The sequence below is a fragment of the Branchiostoma belcheri genome, unplaced genomic scaffold (assembly GCF_001625305.1).
Source record: "Branchiostoma belcheri isolate BF01 breed outbred unplaced genomic scaffold, Haploidv18h27 scaffold71, whole genome shotgun sequence".
Taxonomy (NCBI): Eukaryota; Metazoa; Chordata; class Leptocardii; order Amphioxiformes; family Branchiostomatidae; genus Branchiostoma; species Branchiostoma belcheri.
Window position 1 is genome coordinate 1,170,436 of NW_017804365.1, and position 20,948 is coordinate 1,191,383.

The following is a 20,948-nucleotide window of genomic DNA, read 5'->3' on the forward strand; positions in this document are numbered from 1 at the left end:
CGGGAACTCGGCGTTCGAGACGGCAGACCACATCATGCACGCCACCAACCTGATCCACATGTTCGCCCGCAGTCGCGTCAGGCTGTCCTGGGCAACGCACTACGTCGGAGACTTGAGGTGAGTCAGCAACCTTTTCAGCAGTAGCTTAGGCCACACTAATTTAATTTCTTGGTTAACGGATTTTTCTAGAAAAATAATGGAGCGGGCGGGAAAAAAATTAAAACAAAAACAGGCCTAGGCATCCTATTATGGCCTAAAAATAGGAGCCATGAAATCAACACAACATGCTGGTTCAAAATTTAAACAAAGAATTTTGAACTTTTAATGATACCACTGCATTAACTAAGCTGTAACGCAAATTCATCATTACGGGGAACAAATAATTTTCGGACTTTCTTCCATCTGCACCTGCCACCACAGCGAACATGCAGTTTTGCGAATGTCCATTTTTCTCAGACTGCAAAATTTTGCTACTGCGAATATAAAGTGATCTACAGAATCAATGCAATTTGTTGTGTGGCGTAAGGCAGAGCATTCAGTTCAGAACCAACTGGTCACGGGTTTGAATCCTGCCAATTGTCACCCATCTTATGCCCTAAATGGGAAAGGCACTCAACATGACTTTCCTCTCTTCACTCAGGTGCATGAAAACAAGTATGCCAGAATGATCATTATCATGATTGTGGGCATTAACCCTAAACAGTACACCTGGGGTCCGCGCGGACCCCAGCACTATATATTCTGTAATATCTTTTTTGTTTCTAAACATTTTTTTCTGAAATTTTAGGTAATTGTCACCCACAAAGTTGTCTCTCAATACAGTGCAGAAAACTCCGTTTCTATCATTTCTAAAAAAAATTATATCTGATTTTCTTTTGGGGTCCGCGCGGACCCCAGCCGGCTTTCGATCATAATGGATACACTGGCGTTCTTATACATTACCTTATTTCCGTTTTTATATGTTTTTATGCACTCATCGTATGTCTACCAAGTTTTCAGAGAATGGTGTTGTAATAGAATTAAATCTTAATAACTTTGGTGTAATTATGACGTCATATGACGTCAGAGCTAATAATATAGTCCGCCATATTGGATTTTGACCAATGACGTCACCAAATTAGCATATTCTATGCATATTAAATGATTTAACTTATATTTAATTATGTAAGATGTTATTAATGTTGGAAAAGAAGTGTAATTTAATATAAAACTCAGAAAATTTTTATGTTTAAACCAAAATTACTTCTATTTTGAAAAATAGAAACCCGTTGCCATGGCAACACAAAAAACATCAACTTACTAGTATCAAACTAATATGAACTTTTTTCCAGAGACATTTTAGGAAAGGTCTCCAAATTTGATACTTCTAGCGCAAACCGTTTAGCCGCTATCTGAGATCAAAGTTGGGCCTCAAAAGCCCCTTCAGTCTGAAATGGGTTAAAAAATCGGGTATTTCTTCTTGTCTTCTTTTCTTCACCAAAAAATAGAAAAAGTTCAAAATGCATGATATTTGTTTGTAATGTGGACACAGAGGTTCCCACATCAGTTTGCAAAACAATTGAGCTGGTAGCATGTTAATAATTTCTAAAAATTAGCAAAAAACTGCTCTGGGGTCCGCGCGGACCCCAGGTGTACAGATTAATCAGTCCGGGAAGGTGTACTGTTGAGGGTTAAACTTGCTTCATAATGATTTTAACCAACACAGATGAACTTTCAAGATGGCAACTGACTGCTAACGTTTTGAGGGGCAAAATATTTCGAACGTACGCACATATAACATAAAAGCAACAATTTAATTGCAAATGTACGGCAGCATCATGAAAATAGTAAAGATATTCGTGCATTAGTTAAAAATACATACAGAGCAAAAGCTTGGATTCGAACCCGGGTCAAACAAACCTGAATCTCAAACACTTATTCTCTTCGCCACGAATCATCTCGCAGTGTTAATGGAGCGTGTTAATACAACATGTTCTTTGTCGGTCTGCGATATGGCATTGACCCTTTTGAAATCGCAAGCCGAGAACTAACGACGCCACGTGTCTGTGACGGTGGAAGGACGAGGGTATATAATTAGGCCACACCGTCTTGATTTTATGGATGACATCCCGCGCGGATTGATTTTTTCGCCTGTTCTGAAAAAAAGGTCGCGTCCCTTGGCCTAGCTCTAGACCTGGGTACTCCATGGTAGTTAGCGACAATACGGAGCCGGTAGTAACCCTGGAGGATGGCACCGATGGCAACAAAGCCCCACAACTCAAGAACTCAGTACAAACGGATACAAGCCGTCTATGTTAATACACTATTATATTTTCTACTTTGAGGATCAACTTAATTAAAATATTTTTTTTTACAAATGTTTACTATTTTCTCTATTACTCATATTGCCTTAAAGTGGTAGGTAGTTTATGGTCTATTGCGCGACACGTGCTTTGATTTTGTTTCTGTTATGCATCTTGTGTTTTGTTAATATACGTACATTTCCAATGCAATCGTCACATTTGTATCCATGTATTGAGCAGGTGGCTTCTTATACGCATCTTGCTTTGCCCGATTTTCAATAAATAAACGCGAATAAAACACAAAAATGTTACCAAAGCAACTGTATTGTTTTAGAAACTACAGTCGGTTCAAGTAGCTTTCACTACTGTTCGTCAGTGACTTACAAAAAGCAGTCACCTTTACAATTACTGAAAAGAAAATGATTCTACTTAATAAGTCGGGCAGAGTTTAAAACTGATCCAGTTATTTGAGTAATGATCTCTTTAGCTGGATTCCTATTGTCTAACCTCCAACGACGTAAACGTAAATTACATTAACATAATACATACCCTGACATGCCTCCGATCTTGTGCCCTTGGGAAAGGCACTTTACACGACTTTCCTTACTTAACTCAGGTAAAAAAGAGTATTGTCCTGTTCCGTATTTATCCTCTGTCTGCGTTGATAACGGCATAAAATAAGTTGATATAACTTGAGTTTGTCGTCACAATGTCTAGTCATGAAATGTTGGAATAAAAAAAATACATGTTGATACATGCGATTTCCTCCTCAATAGCACTTATTTCGAGAAATGAAATTATGGATGTTCCGCAAAGTTGTTCTTGACTGCAGTGGGGCTCCCTTTCCATTAGTGGGTTTCCTTGCCTTCTTTAGGTGACACCTCGGCTCCTTACTTAGTTGTATTGCCATCCTCCTTCTCCTCCTTAAACGACACAGTAAGAAATTTCCCAAGAGACCTAACACAGAAACGTAGCAAGCGTATTGGTACATTGTTGCTGTTGCTACACATTCGTGCCCAATAGGTAATTCACTCAACTGCATCTCAACTACTCAACCACTAAGTCTGAATTGCGTTATTCTGAGAAAGTGGTCGGGGAGCACCTCAACTAATCAACTTAAACATTATCAACTAAAAGTTAAAACAATCTAAAATCTACTATGTCAAACATGAAAAGGAAAATTAATAAACATACACGCAACACTGTAAATTTAATTAAATTTAATTAAATTAAAAAGACAACAGAGAAAAAGAATTCGGAGATCTTAAACCTCCAAGAGTTTTTGTAAATGTTTTTACACAGTACACTACAGTACAAAACAATATAACACAGGTTTTGTTTTCAAACACACAGTAGCACCTCTGGCCTGAATATGGTCATGTAGGCTACTCCAGAGGGAGAACCTCATTAATCCAACCGGGCAGGCGTTGCCTCCACCCCGCACATCTGTTTTCCCTGCCACCCCGCACATCTGTTTTCCCGGAAGTTCTGCTGCAGTACCAAGGTCAGCCACCAGGAGGCCGCAAATTCACAACACCAGCATTGTATTCCTCTGGTTTAGTAGTATTTTATTTTTGTGCCGGAATTTTTTGTATTCGCCCGCGCACTAGTTTGGGGGTCTTACGAGGATATCTTCCATAAAATTAAGTCGGTGTGGCCTTGAATAAGAACAGAGAGGCTTAAGCTTGCTGTTTCAAAGGCGTCTAAGAAATAGCCAGGCAGCGTGAGTAGATTTCTTTATTTCCACAGACTTAATCCAATCTTTGATATGCGGAACTTCCCAGACTGGGCGGACCGACGCTTTCATCCTTCAAACGCTTTATAGAGTGTGCGGTGGCTGTGTGGAATTGAATGCACTAACCCGCGTATTCAAGTGAATTCATTTCCATTAGGTCTAGGCTGTATTGTAGGGTTGTGACGCATTACTTTTAGTATTACTATGCAAATCTAGAAATATGAACGACGTAGTATATGATTAAAGTTATTCTTCATAAAAGGGGGACTTAGGTTGTATACAAGTATATGTGTGCATGGAATGTATAATCTACCATGGATTATAGAGTAAGTACGTAGTTATCAAGGATTATGTAGGTAAGCCTAGAGCTAAGCCTAGTCGGTTGTAGTGGTGAGATGGGACTTTACGTCTAGGGTGGGTTTGCAGCATGGAGTCAGTCTGACATTTTGTCATTATGGCTTCACCACTATGTGGTGTAGTCATATTGTTTTTCCTCACGTTTCTTCTCCTTCTCCTGCCATTTTTTAAAAAACCGATTCAACTCCTTAATTTTTAGATCAAATAACATGAAATTTAGCATGAAGGTAGACTGGGCAAATGCCCCATGCGTTTTTTTTTTCATTTTTGTGATCCATTCTTTTAGAATTGTGTTATTTGAACTTTTTGGCTGTGTTATAGAAAATGTACTATAGCAGTTCGTTACCATATTTTGGCATGAGTCATCAGAATGGCATGTAGAGCAAGCAACCAATAGGCATGCAGCTTACCTCTATTATTTTTGCTGATTGGCTGTTGGGATATGATTGGGTGAACTCAATTCACACCTGTACAAAGCCATGTATGTCAAGCTTCTTTTTATCTTGAAAATCAACCGTTTGTCATATGAAATTGAAAATCCTATTCAATAATGTAGGGGATCCAACAGAATTGTTTCCCGTTGTATTTCTCCTTCTTTCCCTGCATGCCATGTCGCGAAATGTGGTGAAGCCATGCTTAATTTGCTCCAAAGCAAATGTCGGACTTTATAGTTCAAACTGTGTCTCGTCCTGTCAGTACGGCTTCAGGATAACGTTGATACAGACATTTTAGTATTTAGATAGTCTTCGGCTTGCAGATGTGCTTCATGTTTAGCTTTAAAACCTCGCTGACAGGAAATCTGAGTTACAGGTCCACTCTATTGTATCTCTATGTGTACTATGTATTATTTCATTTTCATTCATTTTATTTATTGGTCAAGTTTGGACAAGTCAATACAACACTAGGACCTAACAACAAGTTACGAATATCCAAATAGCAAAACATAACAGTGCAATATACAATATCGAAGACACATCATCATCAAATTAATATAGTAATCATAAGGATATCTATAGTCAAAAGAGAAGAGGAAAGATGGAACGATTGCCGGATTGGGAAGTCTGATAGGTTGAAAATTGTTCAAAAGTTAGAAATCGGATGAGAGGTGGTTCCTGCTTTTGGCCTTGAAAATTCTAACGGTGACCCTGTGACTTCACTGGGTAGACGGTTCCACAGACGTGCAGTGTACATGTTTTTGTAGGTGTTTGTTCTACTCCGGGGGATGTGCAGGTGATGGGCATTCCGCAGTCGTAGCTGTGATTACAGTAATCAAATGTTGACTAAATGTTTTTTACTGATACCGTACATTTGGGACGGGAGCTGGAGAAGGTGCTTCACCTGTTTTTCTCACCTCCCACATATCTGGTGGAAAATTTTGATAAAGAAATAAAGGGGAAAATGTCTGGTAAAAATAAGGACTCTGTCATATGCATCGTTAGATCGTGCTTATTAGTCTAAATGCATAATTGAAATAATCGCGCATGTGTTATGAAATATTAGATTGTATTGTATTGTAACGAGGGTGGCGGCCATAAAGGCATCCAATGCAATTTCAGGGCGGCAAAATATTCTAGATGATGAAATTTACTATCATTTCATCACATACTGATATCATACTGGAACGCTATATTCTAATGCTAATTGCTAGGAATCTATACATTACAACAATACTATGTACTACCTATAATCTATACACTACCTATCATGTTAGTTGCCCTTTCTTCTCTCTTTTTGAAACATTTGGAACCATAATTACATAGCTTGTCTGCTATACATTCGTTCTTGCATGACATCAAGTGTTTAAACGTGTCCTGCTTTGACATTTTCTTACATATGTTGTCTAATTGTAAAATATCAAATAGTTCTTGTCGTATAGCCCATTTTTGTCATCGGTTCAAACTTAAAGCGATTGAAATAGTCCCAAAACAGGTAACGTGGGAAGTATCTTATTTGGTATCAGTAATAAATAGCTTGAACATTATACGATACAAAATAAGCAACCGTCTTCTGCCGGAAGCATTTTTACCTCACAGATATCAGTATGTTATGGGATAGAGTTGCTTCAATTTGCTACGTTCAAAAAAATTAAATTTGCTTTGTGTTTAAACATTTCTCTGTGTTTGACTCTGTTACAACCTACTTGAATTGCTTACAATATCAACATCGTACAATACATATAAAATATAATGGTTTATTGCAAATTGACACAAAACTAAAACAACATAAGAATACAATGTAAAAAAAGGCTGACGCAGTTTTAGGGAACACGCAATTGTACAAAATATGAGCTACGAGTACGATAAATGCGGCCAAAACTCATGTCCTTTTTCCCGGATCTCATATGCTGGGACTAAGACGTCAGCATACATGAATATTGTGTTCCCAATATGTCTACCGCAGAGCCTTCCTACGAACTGAAATGCCTGCAGATGGGAGACCACCACGACATGGCGGACTCGGCGAACACCTCGGACAAATGCAAGCGGAGGAAAGTGCTGTACTCTCTCAACAACCACAGACACAGGCTGCGACTGTGCTGTACCATACTGTCCTGGGTGGTACTGCTGTCCCTTACCTCGTTCGTCAGTAAGTTACCTTTGTTATGTGTTTGTTCTATATCCAGTACTTCCGAAAGTATTGTTTTTGGGTGGCTGAGCTATGGGGGTGTGCGTCTGTTTTATTTTTATTTTTCTGGCCACATCGAGTAGGTTGGCAGCACGTGGGTGGGGGTGATTGACAGATTGTCAGTAAGTACAAAAGGTCAGACGCAGGAAATGGGGTGAACGTATAGGTCAAGAAAACCTGAAATCTCTGAATGCTAATGCTTCAAGATAGGCATGAACCAAGGCCTGCAAAGAATAGACATATACATAATTATAAAGATATAGACATATATACATAATTCATCGGCCCTCATAGACATCAACAAATTCCTTTACTGGTAATAATACGTATTACGGGGAAAATATAAAAGAAATAAAAGCATCTCACCCTAGCAAGCATGCTCGCATGCCCGTCCTCGTAAATGTACCCACAAATCTAGTTTTATGTTTTTTTAGCTTAATGTACTCTCACTGATTTATTACTTCATAATAAAAGCAGAAAGTGGAACGGTATAAATGTCGTGATTCGCATAACGTTATCCATCAGATAAACGAGTGTAATTAGTCCTGGGTTTAATGTATGAATATAAAAGAGTTCGCTATTAAACCTGCCATTATTAACGGATTATGCCGGGAGATAAGTCATGACTAAATATATTAATTTGGTGGCAGATAGATAGGAAAGAGACTCGACTACAGCGATGCACTATGAGAACGTGTACTTGGCGAGGCAAGGTGGCCCTGTGGTTATAGGGTTGTGTGACTAAGAATCTGAAGGTTATGGGTTCGAATCCCTGGCAGGCCCCACTGTTGTGCTCATAGAAGAGGCCATTAACACATATTTACTCACTTCACTCAAGTGTTAATTAGGGACGTTCTCATGGATAAGACGTAAACCCGGATATCTCCTGTTTAAGGAAGACCACACCTTATGATAACTCATTAATAATTTGGAGATCTGTATTCATAATATGTAGTTTATGACAATGCTCTGACTCGAAGGTTTTTTTATCTGGTAACTATTATCTAGTATGTATAATATTATTTTAATCTCAATGTATTAAGTCGGCTATTGCATGATACGACTCATTAATAAGCTATTTGTTTTCAAAATGCAATTCTTGTATTTACCAAAGTAATGTATTTGACAAACTTTTATCCCAATAATTATTTTTAGATATCGGTAACTATTTGCCCATAATGTAGTTCCAGTGCCATTCAGTGCGTGGGTCACAGTGCCAACCACACCTACCTAAATGAGTATGGGTCCTTCCCGGTGTGAGTGGTTTGGAATCTCAGATTTCTTCTTGTTTTCTAGTATGCTTCAAACCCTACAGTCTGGTCTCAGGTTTGGCATCTTTTTAAAGTGGTTATGCAAATGATTTCGAAAAATGTGGTAAATCTTCATCTGGTCTCAGGTTTGGCATCTTTCAAAGTGGTTATGCAAATGCTTTCGAAAAATGTGGTAAATATTCATCTGGTCTCAGGTTTGGAATCTTTTAAAGTGGTTATGCAAATGCTTTCGAAAAAATGTGGTAAATATTCATCTGGTCTCAAGTTTGGCATCTTTTAAAGTGGTTATGCAAATGCTTTCGAAAAATGTGGTAAATCTTCATCTGGTCTCAGGTTTGGCATCTTTTTAAAGTGGTTATGCAAATGCTTTCGAAAAATGTGGTAAATCTTCATCTGGTCTCAGGTTTGGCATCTTTTAAAGTGGTTATGCAAATGCTTTCGAAAAATGTGGTAAATACTCATCTGGTCTCAGGTTTGGCATCTTTTTAAAGTGGTTATGCAAATGCTTTCGAAAAATGTGGTAAATCTTCATCTGGTCTCAGCTTTGGCATTTTTTAAAGTGGTTACGCAATTGCTTTCGAAAAATGTGGTATAAATCTTCATAAATAAAATTCCGCATGTCACTATACAGCGGTAATGGATGACAGAACGACCCACGATGTGAAATAACGATTGTACAATCATTTTTGTGTGCGTGACGGGGAAATGGATTACCCCACATAAATGACATTGTTCAGCCGTTATTGCATGGCGCACGACATCAATTTACACTGGGCGCTGGTCTGTTATACTCTTAAAGCAGAGGTTTGGGTTTTGGGGGTATTTTTAGCGTGTTTTTCGGATTTTTTTATCGGGGTTTCTCTTTTGCACTGAATTTTTTTTCCCACCAAACCCAATCTCTGCCGGCACTCACCCCGGGGCGGGGCAAACCTATTCAAGCAACGTGACAGTGCTCCTCCCCGGGAACCATCAAATTATCATTAGGGATACCCATTTTTCTGTGGTGGATTATCACACATCTAGCCAGTCAGAAAGGCATTCATTGGGCCACACGCCTCTTGCTGACTGTGCCAATCCATGCGTCTGGTCTGGTTCACACCTCCTTGCAGAACGACCGTAATGTTTTGAAGTAATTAGGTTTATAGCCCATTGAAGCTTTCGACTGCCGGCAGAGGTAGGGTTTGGTGGGGAAAAAATCAGTGCAAAAGAGAAACCCAGATTTAAAAAAAAGCCTAAAAACACGCTAAAAATACCCCAAAACCCAAACTTCTGTTTGGATCGAGAGTAGGTCTGTTAGACACCGATGTATAAAACGCAGGAAAATTCCAAATAAACATTTCATTTCATTTATTTCGAAGCCTCTTAGCCCTGCAGAGCTAATCTTCCAAGGCTCAAACATTAGAATTACATAATCAGATACATGAAAAATTCAGTGAATACGTTTAAAAAGATATAAATACATTAAAACATCAACAATGAACACACAAATCGATATTAATAATTTAAAAACTAGATGTTGAGGCTCATGTGGCAGTGTTTGCGATAGCTGTTTTGCTGTTGTCTAATGAAACATTAGACTGCCAACGTTAACACTTGGCATCAAAGTAATTGTGCGTCATGTCTATTAGATCCCTATTAAATGCCTACCAGAAACTGCGGCTCAATCACTGACAGAGTGACTCATGAACCAAAGAGGCTATAGTGTACTACAACCTCATTACATAAACTGACTGTCCGGAATTTTCACGTATATTTTGCCAACTATTACAACATCGATTGGTTTCTGAAACAACTAACAAAATCGTGACTAAATTTTCGAACATTCCACCCTGGAGGTCCTTGATTGTACAAATTCGTTTTTATTCAGTGGCAACATAACTTTAAACACTGCATTAAAGTAAAGATAAAAACTAAACATTAGATCAGAGCCTGGCCTTGCCAATGGACGTTTATGGCAATCTTTCGGCATGTTGAGAACCATCGTAGGGCATCAGAATATCTTGTTTTTTTCTTCAACTTTAGGCGAAAATTACTGCTCGCGCTGATGCCATCCATAAAAATCATGTGCTGTGGCCTTATTATTTACATTGCTGTTACTGTGATACCTAAAATTGCCAGCAGTCGCCATGTTCATCAAACATTGTATACAACTTGGAGGTCTGGAATCTCAGATTTAATGTTGACATGAACGTGTGTTGACATTAATTACAACATTAATTACAACACTAATTACAACACTAATTACAGTAAAATTTTAACTTTATTCCAACACACTGGTCAAGCAGAGATAAAATTTTCAGCGACCACTGTCGCCTTTATCACTTTAAAACGTAATTTGGCGAGAGATACGGTTACATACACGTGATCTGGACAAAGTAAGAATACTGGACACTGAACAGGCATTAAGGAGGCCATATATATCAGGGCAATCCAGCCATCACTTAATAAAAATGGCGGACTGCATAAACTCCCTGACACGTTTAATCAATTGCTTTTGTCTCGTATCAGTAAAGTCTCGTGTGAAAAGGGTCACGCGTCTGTAACTGTAATTCTCGCGAGATCACGTTGTGAAGTGATTGGTCATTAATTATCCCGCTGAAGGCGACAGTGGTCGCTGAAATTTGATTTCTGTTTGACCGGTGTGTTGGAATAAAGTTAAATTTTTAATATAATTACTGTCAACACACGTTCATGTCAACATTAAATCTGAGATTCCAGACCTATGGGTTTTATGGCAATTTTAGTTATCACAGTAACAGCAATGAAAATAATAAGGCCATAAATAACAAGGCACTTAATTTTTATAGATTGCATCAGCGTGAGCAGTAATTTTCGCCTGATGTTGAAGAAAAAAACTTGTGTGTTGGAAGAAATTTCATCATTTTACTCCGATTTTATGTTTGTTTTCTAGTATGGCTTCACCTGAGGATGGAGGGCTTGCGTACGGAGAAGGACTTACTCACAGACAAAGTTCTGAAAGACGCCCAACTATTGGCTTCTCTGCAGTACAGAACGGGCCAACTGGTAAGCGAGAAGGCAGAACTGGACAACAGACTCACCTATGGAATCTGTGAGATAGAGAAGCTGCAGAATACGTCCGTGGTCCTGAGAACAAGGTTAAACGATGTCTCCAAGGACCTAACGGACAAAGGTTCAACACTCAGAACTGTACGGGATCGCCTCATCATGCTGGGTGGATGTGACAATTGTTTAATCAGAGGTAGTAAATTACTTCTATCTAGCATGAAAGTTAATCTGTTTTGGTACAAGTCATTATGGAATTAAGACAACTTGATCTCCAACACTGGAATGGGTAAAGAACTTGCCCAAAATTTTCGGCCGACTCCTTCAATCTTGTTCACGGAATGGACCCTTCTGCTCAGAGGCACGTGACCGTAGTAGCGGGTCATGCGTACCAGATAACTTGTGTCGCCCCCCGTCTCTGTTTAGGGTAGGTCTTTGAGCTCTAATGTAGACCGCCAGCTTTACTCCTGTTATTTGGCACGTATGGCCAGCTACTACCGTCATGTGTCTCTGACGTAACGTTCCAAGAGTAGACGGGTCCATTCCGTAAATAAGGTTGTAGGAGCCAAAAATTCAGGGTGAGTCCGAATTTATTTTAGTGTTGGAAGGAAGTCTTTATTCCATACTTACTTCTATCTAGTAGGTTATTGAGTCGAAGTCAATTCAGATAATCATATTATTTACAGCTTAATAAAGCATTCATTGCAATTTCAGGGCGGCAATACTTAAGTCAATTTCCCGGCTATTCTTTTAATGTAGTAAGTTGAATTAAGCCTATCCTATAGCATGCTGAAATGTGTGAAGCAAAAATGCTAGTTCTAGCTATTATTGGTGGTATCCATAAAACGATATTTCAAACACACTTCAAGGATGGAATGAGCAAAAATTGTGCTAACGAATGGCAGTAAATAAAAGGTTATATATTTGCTTATCCATATCCAGATTTAACAAAGATGTAGTGGATGCCTTTAATATTTGTCATCATGACACCTATAAGTTGATTTAGGTTGTAATATATGTCCAATGGGTTTTGCCGCTCTATAATTACACTGGATGCCTTAAGTCTATTGAATGGGTTTGCCATAAGTCTTGTTTAGGCCATATCAACGACTACTAATTACCTGAATGGAATTGTCTCTAGCCTTATCTATCTTGGGCTGCTCTACATTTACATACTCGTACCGAAAACGAATGTTGATCCCTCTTCTAATTCAAATCACCTGTTCAAGGCATCAACTGTAGTTTCAGGGTGGCAAAACGTAACGTCAAAATGAAAAGCTATGGTCATACGTTTCATGTAGCAATGTCTTTCCATAGCATACTGATTTGTGCGAAGCAAAAATACAATGTAGCTGACGGTTGCTTGAATCGTATTCTATAGGATAGCCACACATGGTTTGTTTTCGGGAGATTTCAAACACGTTAGCTTTCATGTGACGAAAATGTGCTAAGAAATGACAGTAAATGTCAAATTTTCTCATCCAGCAATTTTCCCTTTGTTTTGGTACCCCAAAATTTGGTTGCCATTATTAGTGACATAATTGCCACTCTTTGACTTTATGGATTGACTTTAAAATAGAATGTTGTTCTGATTTATTCCTTTCTTTTAGATTGCTCCGATGCAAAAGTATGGAACGCCCTAGACGGCGTCTACCCGATCTGGCCGAGAAACTTCACCAACGCCCTGTATGTCTACTGCGACATGAGTTCGGAAGGCGGTGGATGGACCCTCATCCAGAGACGGCTAGACGGCAGTGTCAAGTTTAACAGAAGCTGGCTAGACTACCGTGACGGCTTCGGCGACCTGTCGGGCGAACTCTGGATCGGAAACGAAAACTTGTACTACCTCCTCAGCCAAAAAGACTACAAGCTGAGGATCGACCTGGAGGACTGGGATGGTAACAAGAGCTTCGCAGAGTATGACAGTTTCCGTATCGAATCGGAGGAGGATAATTATAGGCTGAGGCTTGGAACGTATGTCGCTGGTAACGCCGGGGATTCTATGACAGGGGGCAATTCCACATTCCAGATTTTCAATAGAAACCTGAACAACATGCAATTCAGCACCATAGACAAAGACAATGACGCATCGACCAAGCAGAACTGCGCACGGCAGTACAAAGGCGGCTGGTGGTATAAAGACTGCTACTCTGCCAATCTGAATGGCTTGTACTACAAGGTAGGAAAATACGGGGTGAAAGGAGCGCCCTCCAGCCCGGTCCAGGACGGGATAGAGTGGTTTACATGGACGGGGTGGTACTACTCACTCAAGGCCGTGTCCATGAAAGTAAAACCGGCGGCTCTGTAGCATTTACAACTCCATACATTTCAGGATAAACCACAATAGGACCTTGTCATAGATAGTCACTAAAAAGTAGCTTGTACATTATTCGCCATCTGTAAAGGATGTTTGATCTCATACAGCTGGAGTTGCTCGTTATAAATCCATAGTTTATACATTTAAAAGATATTTTCAACCTCGTTTCTCGATTTTTGCTCTAACTGGTATGGAATTGTCGAAAGTAAGAACCTTCAAGCCCCTGTCACACATACCCTAACATAGCCTCACGATCACTGCCATACTCCCACCAACCATGGTTAGGAGTAAGTCGGCAAGGGCAACTGTGGTTGGCTGGTGTTCAGCCAGCCCTATGTTTTAAACTGTTTAAAACGACGACGATTTTGGCCATGGTTCGATGGTATTCGAAAATAAGTTTGACGGGGTTAACAGTAAAAATTGTATCAAATCTAACTCAGATTCGATTCGATTGGTATGCACATGTGTATTCGAACATCAAACTTGGTCTTAGGGGGGGTCTGAATGTGTGGCAGGGGCTTAATCAACCAGTTTAGCTTTAGGCATAGAAAATACTTTATCTTCTACCCATAGAATAGTAGCCATTTCGTTCAGTGTGTTGAGTCTGTTGACAACAGTTTTGTGCCCTTGAGTTGTATTTTACTTTTGTAGAGAAGACGTCTTCGATGTAGAAAATAAAAAAAAAGGTATTCTAAATACTAGTTCGGTACATATCAACTCCACGGTATGGCTTGGAATTGCCCAAGAAAATCATCGTTACAAAAGATGTGTAGGAAAAATAGAGTCGAGTGGTAAGTAGGAAAATTAGAAAGTAGGGTTGTATGTTCCATACTACAACTTGTGTCATATGAGAAAATAGCAATAATAATCTCGACCTTGCATTTACTGAATACAAGTGTTCATGTAATGAGATTTTGATGATAACTAACCACGAACTTTTCAATAATGGAGAAAAAAAAACTTATACTTACAATACAATTCTATCCCGGATTTGTACGGTGTTCATATCGTCAGCAATAGATTTACATCTGCAATAAATGTTTCTGCGTACGCGTTATTTATTTTCCATATCGATTTTGATATTTCCCGACCACAAATGATGTATCACAATTATATAATACATCTGAAGAGGCGCCATTATGTACAAGGCATCGTTAGTACTGTACTGGCAATCTAATGAAACAATACATTACGAATGGCTTTGAGATACATGGAGATATGTGATTTAACGCTAAAAAAAAGGGACTAACAAAAGAAATTCCTGGAAGCTACGAACTCCAAGCACTTATCGGGCGGCTATATTTCTCTTGATAATTACTTGTCACACTTTTGGAGCCTCTACCAAACAATATTACATATATTATTTTTATTTATATTTTCAGTTTCCTAATAAAGCCACTAATTTAAACAAGATTGTTTCATTTAATTTTATATGATTAGGTTATTAGATCATGTGTTTTAGATATTTTGTACAATAATTTTAGTTAATGTAATTGCTATTATTTACTATTTCGTTTTCGGGGGGCGTGCAAAACCACTTAGGTTTTAGGATCCCCCGGCACATTTGTCAATTTTTATGGGTTCACCACACCACGAAGTGGTGTGGTGAAACCATATTGCTTTTCCTGGTGTTTCTTCTCCTTCTCCTTCTCCTTCTTCTTCTCCTGCCATTTTTTAAATGGATTCAGCTTCTTCATTTTAGGGCCTAAGGTCCTGAAATTTGGTATGGAGGTACAGTGGGCAAATACCCCTAGGCGTTTTTTAAATTTTTGTGATACAGGCTTTTAGAATGGTTTTATTTGAGTTTTTTGGCTGTGTTATAGCTAATGTATTACTGTGTTAGTGTGCCATGTTTACCACGTTTGGGTATGAGTCATCACAATGGAATGCAGGGCATCAACCAATAGGCATGCAGCTTTCCTCTATACTTCTTGCTGATTGGCTGTTGGGATTTAACTTGATTAACAACTGCACAGTGCATTTCCACCTGCACAGTAGCATTTCTTGCTGATTGGCTGTTGGGATTTAACTTGATTAACACCTGCACAGGGCATTTCCATACTGACAGTATGTCTGTATTCAAGTGTTTTGGTAGGTATTTCAAGCTTTCCTGCTCCAGCATTGGAATGCGGGGCATGAACGTTATTTTTATTTTGAAAATCAACAGTTTGCATTATGCAATTAAAAATCCTAACCAATAAAGTAGGGAATAGCTATCCAACTGTTGTTTTAGTCGTATGTTAGTTCATATTATAGTTATATCAATGTAAATCATTGTTTTCCCTTGTGTTTCTCATTCTTTCCCTGCCATGTCGTAAAATGTGGTGAACCCATCGCTGTATTTGCTCCAAAGCAAATATTGGCCTTTCTAGTTAATACATGTATTTACATGATAATGTCTTTGCATAATTAAAAAAAAAACAAATCACGAATTAACAAACCAAGGTTGGTTTAAGTTCGGGAGCAGTCTGACCTTATTCTCGCCATGTCATCTTTACGAATTTAATAAAATTTGACTCAATCTTAAATCAGATCACATCCGACCACGCCTGTATTTCCGAACACCAGCAAACCATGGCTGAAACAGTCGTTTGTTTGCAAAGAAAAATGTATTTATTTTATGTGCATGGATTTATAAACATTAGAGCAAGCAAAAATGTGCATATAAGATCCTTTGCTCAAGAACATAAAACATGTGTAACGAACATAAAATGAAAGTGGCTGGCGCACTGATGAACATAAAATGAATGGCGTTTGATATAATGTAATAAATTAAATCTTTCAGACTGCCGAATGCTTGAACAATTTGAAACATTCGGCTGGCACAGACGAATAGTAGCCGACCTCGCTGAACACCAGCTAACCAAAGCCGACCTTGCTCCCGGCCTACTCCTAACTACGATCGGAGGGAGTTCAGCTAGTGTTTGGGAAGCCATGTGTGACAGGGACTTTAATGAATGGATGAAGACCTTCATTGTACAATTATGCCCCACTAGGCTAAGCACAGGTCACATGATTACAAATATATACATGTATACAATCATATACATGTTACATACATATACATATAACTGTTACATGTATATTTAAAATTCTAATATCTTCTTGACTTTCAACTTCTCGCTTTCTAGTAATTGTATAAATGTCTGAGGCTGTATGAGTTGATATATTATGCTGAGTTATATTTGGTTTATCAAATGCAGGAATATATTTTTTCTTTACTTGTCAAGTATCTAAAGGGGGGAAAATTACTTAAAATATCACCAAAAAGTATGCGTGTATCACTGTCATATAAAGGATAATCTACGATAGAATGTAAAAAAATAATAATAATTTACAGATCCAAACACCCCACGTTCAGCTGAGCACATGCAGACAACACACCAAATAAAGGTGCAGTTTAGGACACAAGCGCCTAGAAACCTTTCCTAAGGCCACATCGACATAATTCTATGGATGACATCCGCGCACGCATTCATTTTCACTTTTTCTAAAAACAATCACGTCCTCCAAGGCTCTGGCCTAGCTCAAGACCTTGGTAGTCCATGGTAGTTAGCGACTACGGTGAGACTACGGAGGACGGCACCCAAGCTAACGAAGCTCCACGACTCAAGAACTCATACATACGCACAGTGTCGATTCATAAAAAGCCAGCATGTGCCGGCTTGTCATTAACGTCGCTATATACTGCCGCAAATTCACAATACCGACTTTGTATTCCTGTGGTTTAGTAGCATTTTTATTTTTGGCCGGAATCTTTTTTTATTCGCCCGCGCGCACTAGTTTGGGGGTCTTCAGAGAATGTCATCCATAAAATTAAGTCGGCGTGGCCTAATCAGCAAAATTGTAGCTAGACGCGACAACTCGTCATATACCTTTATAACAACTTGTAGATATTTTCTGCGGCGTCGGAAAAGTTTTCTGATTCACATTGGCTTTCGCAATGGCGTCTTAGTGTCGGACAGTGATGGAAAACATGAATGGCTACGGGAGAAAACCGTTTTAGCGAAACGCCGAGATAAAATGAAAGTGAACATTCACAGTCAAGAAGAAAATTATTCATATGCCTTATATAAGGTTTCAGTGACTTTGTTGCGTAAAAGAGCTTCCGTTTTTAAAGGGGCATTATGTAAATTTTTGACAATACAAAAAGCGTCTTTTTCTGTCATTTCTTTACATAGAGGGAAGTTTAAAAGATACAATTACATAATGATATTTAGGAATTTTTAGGATTTAGATATAGATGCACTTTATTAGTATCCTTTGAAAAAACATCTTCAGAAATCCTTTGAAAAACATCTTCAGCAATTATCTATCCATATCTTTTCTTGTTGAAGTTCGCAATCATATTTTTGTATTGAGGATCAAACCACAAGTTTTTAAAAGAAGCTGCATATTTAAAACCCACTTAGATCTCTGTGAAATATAGAATTGTCTGCTTTTTTTCCCTAAATCTCCCTTAAAAAACTTAATTTGCTATCTAGCGCACTATCAAATTGGCTGATGTAATTTTCTATATCGTGCAATAGAATCAGCTTCCCAGGAGATCATGTAAGACTGGGAAAGCAGTGAGCACATTTAAAAATAATCAATGAATCTCTCACTCTTTGACAAACTAAACCCAACCAACATCCGTAAATAGTTCATCAGGTTGGTAAATCACTGTATGAGTAAAGAGCCTCTTTTACACAACCAAGTCTTTCATTCAGCCGATGTTTCGGTGACCGTCTGCCACCTTCCTGAGGGCAATTCTGACTAGTTCACATTGCAATGCAGCACAGCATAGAAGAGGAAGGTGACAGACGGTCACCGAAACGTTAACTGCATACTAAAAGACTTGGCTGTGTAGAATAAACCTAACCATATCCAGCGTATACACAAATACCAATCTAAAGTTTTACCTTGAACGTTCATCTGTGTTGGTAGAAGTCATTATGAAGCAAGATTAAACTGTAATGTCCAACACAGGAAAATGGACTCGCCCAAATTTTCGACTGTACAACTCCAGTCTTTGTCAAGGAATAAACAGAACTCAGAGGCCAACTTAAAGAGGCCATCTACATCAGGGCACTAAAACTATCCCTCAACAGAGACGGGGGGCGCCACAGACTTTCTGCAACCCATGATCCACTGCTCACGGAGTCACGTGTGTTCTCGGGGTGACGTCACGGAAGTGATGAATTGCTTATTCCTTTACAAAGAATGGAGTTGTACAGTCGAAAATTCGGGTGAGTCCATTTTCTTGTGTTGGACATTACAGTTTAAACTTGCTTCATAATAATCTGAAGTTTTCTTCTTCCTTGAAAGGACCTCACATTTGTTTGATTGATTGTAAGAAAACCTCAAATCCATAGAAAATGCACATGTAATAAAGTGTTCCCGCAAGTGGGCTGCAGAAACTTGATTGAGATGGAGAGTCTCATTCATTGTAGATGTGGCGTTTATACTAACCCGATACCACTTGGACTGCGCAGGCTGGATATTAATGGTTAACCGGTTCTACAGGACCAAATCTGCCGCGTCAAGGTCTCACGGCGTCTGGAATAGTAATAGAACACGTCACTGGGGGCTTTGTATTTATTGACGCATTGCTCTGGGAGATTCATGACCGAATCTTGACTTGACGGTTGTAGAGAAGCCATCGTCTCCTGCCAATTACACGGATGTGGAGGTAGTAACACTGGGGCTCAGGTAAATGAATACTGTGCTTCTTTCAAGGGTCCTGAAAAATTTGACCTTTTTTATTTGTTTTTAAGCCTGCGTAATCCAAATTTTATGATCTATGGAAAGTTTAAGGTGGTTTGGAGCAAAATGAAAATGTGACACAAGATGCTAGGGGGCCTAAAATCACACGACTTAAGCAGAAGAGCTACTGCCATCTAAAATCCATGTCCAGATCGCGAGATATAAAGAAAAAAAAACTGTTTCGCTGCAGTATCAATGGTAGCCACTAGGGGGCCCAAAATCTCAACATTTTCTAGTATGAAACTAATCCATCCAGCCGTTCTAGAGTTATTTTGTTGACCAACAAAGAGAATGACAGATTGACAAACGCAAAATTTCATGTATGTTTTTAGTCTATGGCCAGTACCGAATCACCGAAACTCTTTTTTCAAACTTTAACTGGATCCTTTTCTGTTTCCGGCCAGTGTACCGGTACGCACCGCTATGTTACATTGAAAAATTATGTTTTCTTGTCGGAAGTTTTAGCTAGGGCCTGTAGGGTAACCGCAAATACAACATCCGCAAGTAGTTTCATCAGGTTGGTAAGTACTGAATAAAGAGACTCTTTTTACCCAACCATGTTTCATTCACAGTCGACATTTCGGTGACCGTCTGTAACCTTCCTCAGGGCAATTCTGACTGGTTCATATTGCACTAAATCACAGGTGTCCATAGATGCATTTCAAAACGTACAATATCTGCATATCTACACATATACGTGGTTACTAGGGAACTGTACGTGTTGTAGTGCATTGTAAACCAGTCAGAATAGCCTTGAGGAAGATGACAGACGGTCACCGAAACTTCGGGTGTGAATAGAACACTCGATTGTGTAAAAAGATTCATTTTACTCGAAAACACAACATGTTCTCATGAAAAATTTTAAACTGTTCTCCAACTCATAAATTTTACTCAGCGGAATCACTCAGTCTTCCTCAGCTTTCTGACCCAAATGATGTATACATATACAGGCCATATACATGTACATCAGGGCACTTCAACCTTCTCTCAACCGGGACGGGGGGCGATATCGACTTCAGACAACCTTTGACCCTTTGCTGACGGCATACGTGGGAAAAATCACGTGTCTACAGCATTTGGGTCAGATAGCTGAGGAAGACTGAGTGATTCAGTCGAAAATTCCGGTGAGTGAAATTTGTGAGTTAGAGAACAGTTTAAAATTTTTCATAATGTAATTTACCAACTCAGATGAACCTTCATGCTGACAACATTTTCTTCCTAAGCCTAACTCACCGGACGTGACCGGACTGTGATCGGAGGACGGCTGAAACTCCCGCCGCTTCATTAACGGACAGGATCGAGTCGTTGATTGATGGAGGAATTGTCGATCTCCTATTCGACAAGAGCCGTCTCGTTTATAAACCTTAGGTTCTGTCGAAGATGGCATTTTGTCTGAATCAGTGCGTGGTTTGGGCAACGACACTGTATGGAAAGTCGTTCTGACCTTCTGACATGGTATACGGATGCTTCGAAGGTTATTTTTACGTTGTCACTCGTTCTTTTTACCTCATCTTCGGACTACTCTATCTCTTTCATAAACCTTAGGTTCGGTCTAAAATGGCATTTTGTCTAAATCAGTGCTAGGTTTGGAC

The 20,948-nt window shown here is 39.1% G+C and overlaps 1 pseudogene; it reads left to right on the forward strand.

Annotated features, from left to right (window-relative positions):
• LOC109484902 overlaps positions 1–14,012 on the forward strand; it is a 93,374-nt pseudogene extending 79,362 nt beyond the window's left edge.
• The last annotated feature ends 6,936 nt before the right edge of the window (positions 14,013–20,948 follow it).